The sequence below is a fragment of the Leuresthes tenuis genome, unplaced genomic scaffold (genome assembly GCF_036924035.1).
Source record: "Leuresthes tenuis unplaced genomic scaffold, fLeuTen1.0.hap1 SCAF_3, whole genome shotgun sequence".
Lineage (NCBI taxonomy): Eukaryota > Metazoa > Chordata > Actinopteri > Atheriniformes > Atherinopsidae > Leuresthes > Leuresthes tenuis.
In genome coordinates this window covers 642501-648435 of record NW_027325357.1, presented here as the reverse complement: position 1 = coordinate 648435, position 5935 = coordinate 642501, and the positions used below count along the sequence as shown (strand labels likewise).

General features: G+C 48.6%; 1 protein-coding gene across 2 annotated transcripts in view; it reads left to right on the top strand.

Moving 5' to 3' along the window:
• Positions 1–248: 248 nt before the first annotated feature.
• The window catches only part of pcbp4 (poly(rC) binding protein 4), a 77744-nt gene continuing 72057 nt past the window's right edge, over positions 249–5935 (top strand). For both annotated transcript variants that reach the window (XM_072381364.1, XM_072381365.1), the window contains exon 1: positions 249–301. The gene's annotated coding sequence lies outside the window, so the exon portion shown is untranslated. The remainder of the gene's footprint in view (positions 302–5935) is intronic.

Here is a 5935-nt window from a genome sequence, read left to right as displayed (position 1 = left end):
CATGAAGAGACACCAGTCAGTATCCCCTGATGGCAGCAGATTTCTGCACAAACGTGCACAAACGTGCACAGTCGCTCTCTGACTGTTTTACAGACTGGAGGCGCTGGAATCCTCCGCAGAGCTCGCTGCTACAGAATCCTCCGCAGAAGCAGCCGCTTTTTAACCAGACGTCTGATTGTTTGCATGAGTTCTCGGCCGTAGCTTCGGTTCCGGCTGACTGACGCTCACCGCTTGTTTGTTCCCCTGCAGGACGTGTTCCAGGAGGCCGCCGCATCATCAGGTCTGAACAGCAGTCAGCTCGGTGAGGAAAATGTCTTTCTAACCTTTGAGATGTAGCACCCAGAATGCTGGGCTTCAGTTATTCTGCCTGCTGCCTGCAGGCTGCTGGAGAACTGAATGATATCTGCTCTCCTTGCTCTGTAAAGATAAGTGATGACGACTCTGTTCCCAGAACATGGTTTTATTTTTAAACTCTGCTGTCAGCTGTGGTGAAAGATGCTTTAATAAACCTTCTTGGAGCATCATTAACCACCATAAATATGAGAAGTTTACTGTAAACTGAGTGGAAAACTGAGTGAAACCGTCTGCAGTGAAGCTGCAGCCGCCTTCATCCGTCTTGGCTTTCAGTAACTCTGAACATGACCGACTCAGGTGTCCAGCCGGTTCCGCTGGGCTGAAAACACGATCTGACCTCTGAATGCAAACTCCTCCCATGAAGGAGGCTCACCTGTGTGAGGGTTTCTGCTCAAGGAGGAAAAATCAGCAACAAATGTGGTGAAAAACGTGGAGAACTCTGAGAATATCTGGGATTTTGGGATTATTACGATGGGATCATCTCTTACTGATGTTGTTTGTCGGCTCTGACTGGAAGCAGCTGGTTCATTTAGCTTCTTTCCTATTTCCATTCACCTTTTCTTCTCCTTCACATCTTTAAATCTGAACCAAAAACACTGCCATCAGAATCCCTTTAAGTTCCCGTGGAGCCAAAGACGAGGAAAGATGAATGAAAGTAGAAATGTGAGCTTCAGACCACAGCCGGACGCATTCCTGCTCCCCTCAGGCCTGAAAAACAGCCCATTGTGCAGGAATAAGTCATTAATGATGTCATTTGTCCAGGAAGAATGAATATTTGAGCCGTTTTTGGATTTAATCACCGGTGAGGATCCCATAAAGCAGGTTTGGGCCGTGTTTCTGAAGCCCGGCGCCGGTTCTTCAGCTCAAAGGGACGACTTGTCTCGGTTATTCTGGGGGGCAACAAAAAGTTTCATCTTTTAACACATTTTTAAAAACTTGAAGAGAAGATTCCTGTTTTTGTCCCGATCTCCTCGTCTAAAGGCTGCTTTCATCTCTCCGCCAGCCTTTCATTATTTTCCGATCCTTTCTCTTTCCCGCTGCAGCTTTTATCTCTGCTTATCTGTCTCCATCTTTGGTTTCATATCAACCTTCCTGTCGAGCTCCTGCTCTTCTTATTTCTCTCTGCTGAGATGCCAATTAGTGTGAAAACACAGACCTGAAAAAGGCTCAGAAAGAGGAGCAGAAATCAGATGGATTTGGGTCATCAGTACTCAGAGCTCACTCAGCCTCAGAAGATTCTCCTCCTGGATGCATTTTTAATACCTAAACTTTGTTTTGCCAGATTTTCCGCCCCCCACCAAACTTCTGTTGATCTTTCCAGAAGAGCTTCAGATCTTAGAAACTGATCCGAATGGGACTGAGATCTATTTTGGATTGAATTCTGCAGGAAGTTGGACAGAATTAGCAGAAGAAGAAGCGTATCTGCAGCAGGAGCAGCAGGAGCAGCAGGAGCAGCAGGAGCAGCAGGAGCAGCAGGAGCTGGAGGAGCAGCAGGAGCTGGAGGAGCTGGACATGTGGGACGGGATTAGCCTCTCAGGGCAGGGCGGTGTGTGGCTCCAGGCTCCACGCTTTGTAAATGAGACTTTTCTTTCTTTCTGGCACGTAGACGTGCACGGGCACGTGCGTGTGCGTGTGCGTGTGCGTGAGCGTGTGCGTGAGCGTCCCCGGGAGAAAACTCTGAGGTGGAGAATAAACAGTCAGATTTAGGCGTTAAAACTGGAACTTTTGAATGTTTTCTGATCAACTCAAAGAGGCTTATTTCCATGATTCTGTGTCAGATTTTAGTTTCTGCACCTTAACGAGTTTCTCTTCTTCTTTCCTTCTGTGGACCTTTGCTTCCTGTCGTTTAGCTTCGGGTTGTTAAGCAGTGACTGATGTTCGTCTCTTCCTGCTTCGGTATCTGTTCTCTGGGTGTTTTCTCTGCTCAGATCCTCTCCACTTCGGCCCACTTTAGTGTTTTGCTTCGGTTTCCCTCTTTGGACCTTTGGTTTTGGTTGAATAAAATAGTTTTTCCCTCATCCAGCTGCGTTGTGCCTCGATTCTCTGAAGTTAACGTGTTTTAACGTGTTTTTAACGTGTTTTTAACGTGTTTTAACGTGTTTTAACGTGTTTTAACGTGTTGTTAACGCGTTTTGTAACGTGTTTTTAACGCGTTTTTAATGTGTTTTTAACGTGTTTTAACACGTTTTTAACGTGTTTTTAACGTGTTTTAACATGTTTTTAACATGTTTTAGTTTTTAACGTGTTTTAACGCGTTTTTAACGTGTTTTTAACGTGTTTTAACATGTTTTAACATGTTTTTAACATGTTTTTAACGTGTTTTAACATGTTTTAACGTGTTTTTAACATGTTTAACGTGTTTTTAACACGTTTTTAACGTGTTTTTAACATGTTTTTAACGTGTTTTAACCTGTTTTTAACACGTTTTTAACGTGTTTTAACGTGTTTTTAACGTGTTTTTAACGTGTTTTAACGCGTTTTGACGCGTTTTTAACACGTTTTTAACGTGTTTTAACGCGTTTTTAACGTGTTTTTAACGTGTTTTAATGTGTTTTTAACGTGTTTTAACGTGTTTTTAATGGGTTTTTAATGTGTTTTAACGCGTTTTTAACGTGTTTTAACGTGTTTTTAATGTGTTTTAACGTGTTTTAACGTGTTTTTAACGCGTTTTAACGCGTTTTAACGCGTTTTTAGCGCGTTTTAACGTGTTTTTAACGTGTTTTGACGCGTTTTTAACGTGTTTTTAAACCGTTAACACACTCTGACACACATGAAGCTGCTTTTCTGGTCCTTATGGCTGATCCTGGAATCTATTTTCATGTAAAATGAATGTTTCCACCAAATAAAGAATGAATAGAAAAGCCTTTGGAAGCAGTGACTGGGCTCGTTGTAAATGATGATTTGAGTGAACAGAGAATGTTGGATGCCGGTCGGCGGCTTTAACTCTGATGAAAAAGCAGCAAAGAAGACTTTTAAAGTTCTTCTTTCTAATAAATGAAAATAGTTAAAGCTGTCTATCTGAGACTTCTGATGAAGATGCTCTTCAGTGAAAGTCAAGCTGTGGTTATTTCACTCCTTCTGAAACTGTGGCAGGTTTGGTTCACAGCATCGGTTGCCATGGTGATGCATCCCTGGCCTGAAGGGAAGCAGTTTCATGACATTAAAACCTCACAGAGACGCTGATCCTGCTCGTGCAGCTCGGTGGGAAGTTTGTGACTTCTGTTGGATCCGGAGCTGGTGTTCGATCGGCTCTGAAGGACTAAGGAAACGCGTTCTGCTAATGCATGACTGTACTGTTGCTGCTGTTTGCTGTGTTCAGACTCATGTTTGGGACGTTTGCCACAGCCTCAGCGGCGCTGCTTTCTCACGTCTGTGTTCCAGTAAGAGTCAGCGGCCTCGTTCAGACAGTCCGGCCCGGACTGATGCAGGTGAACACCTCATCATTTTCAGTTAAAGCTCTTGCTTCTTAATCAGTTTTTATTTTGGATTTATTCTTTTATTGGGGGCAGAGACAGAGAACGGCATCTTTTAGGAGCTAAAGGGTTAGCACTGGTTAAAATGGCTTTTGGTAGCTTTGCACGAGCCCGTCGGTATTAAAGCAGGGATCACATCCATCCGTCTGCTGCACCTCTGGCAGTGAGGGGGAGGTTTTATGATTTTATTGCACTTCTATCCCAGAATCATGTGTGATGAATGTAAATTGAAGTGAAACTGATGGAAGATGCACTGAAGCTTCGGCTGTCAGACAGAAAAACAGACGATCTGAAGCTGCCTTCCTCCTCAGAAACGACAGAGACGTCTGATGCTGTTTCCCTCAGAGCTGGGGAAGAGGTCGCTTCAGAGCAGCCGTGGACCGGAGAGCCCGGAGCTGGCGTCGGTTCTCAGATTGTTTCTCTTGGGTCTGAAGCTTGAACTCCACCCGGCCAGAGAGCCCAGATTCACACAGTTAAACAAACGTCCTCACAGCTGATGAAGTATTTAAGGATAGAATTACTGCTTGTTAAAGTCGGTGCACTGATCCAACCACAGCACATCGAGGGAAGAAACCAACCGGCTCACCTCTAATCTTCTGCTCTGCCAGAGTTGTTGTTTCTCCGAGTCTTTAGAGTGAGTCGCCTCCTTTGAATGTTTCCCAGAAGCAAACAGAAGTGTGATGTTGTAGCAGGGTGTATATGAACTGCTCCGGCTGCCTCCTTCCTGCATCAGGCGGCCTGTAAAGTCCCAACTCTGCAGAGAACATGGTGTCGATCTGACGGGGAGCCTCTCCGCAGATATGTGGAAACCTCCGGTTCTTCGTGGTGCTGCACCTCACAGGGAGCTGCACCTCACAGGAGCTGCACCTAACAGGAGCTGCACCTCACAGGAGCTGCACCTAACAGGAGCTGCACCTCACAGGAGCTGCGCCTCACAGGGAGCTGCACCTCACAGGGAGCTGCACCTCACAGGGAGCTGCGCCTCACAGGAGCTGCACCTCACAGGGAGCTGCGCCTCACAGGAGCTGCGCCTCACAGGGAGCTGCACCTCACAGGAGCTGCACCTCACAGGGAGCTGCACCTCACAGGGAGCTGCACCTCACAGGGAGCTGCACCTCACAGGAGCTGCACCTCACAGGAGCTGCACCTCACAGGAGCTGCACCTCACAGGAGCTGCACCTCACAGGGAGCTGCACCTCACAGGAGCTGCACCTCACAGGAGCTGCACCTCACAGGGAGCTGCACCTCACAGGAGCTGCACCTCACAGGAGCTGCACCTCACAGGAGCTGCACCTCACAGGGAGCTGCACCTCACAGGGAGCTGCACCTCACAGGGAGCTGCACCTCACAGGGAGCTGCACCTCACAGGGAGCTGCGCCTCACAGGAGCTGCACCTCACAGGAGCTGCACCTCACAGGGAGCTGCACCTCACAGGAGCTGCACCTCACAGGAGCTGCGCCTCACAGGGAGCTGCACCTCACAGGAGCTGCACCTCACAGGAGCTGCACCTCACAGGAGCTGCGCCTCACAGGGAGCTGCACCTCACAGGAGCTGCACCTCACAGGAGCTGCACCTCACAGGAGCTGCACCTCACAGGAGCTGCACCTCACAGGAGCTGCACCTCACAGGGAGCTGCACCTCACAGGGAGCTGCACCTCACAGGGAGCTGCACCTCACAGGGAGCTGCACCTCACAGGAGCTGCACCTCACAGGAGCTGCACCTCACAGGAGCTGCGCCTCACAGGGAGCTGCACCTCACAGGGAGCTGCACCTCACAGGGAGCTGCGCCTCACAGGAGCTGCGCCTCACAGGGAGCTGCACCTCACAGGGAGCTGCACCTCACAGGGAGCTGCGCCTCACAGGGAGCTGCACCTCACAGGGAGCTGCACCTCACAGGGAGCTGCACCTCACAGGGAGCTGCGCCTAACAGGAGCTGCGCCTCACAGGGAGCTGCACCTCACAGGAGCTGCACCTCACAGGAGCTGCGCCTCACAGGAGCTGCGCCTCACAGGGAGCTGCGCCTCACAGGGAGCTTATCGCTGCAGCTCCGTGAACAAGTTGCTTTTACTTCTTACCTGCAGCTGTCTGACAGAAGAAAAATAAAAATA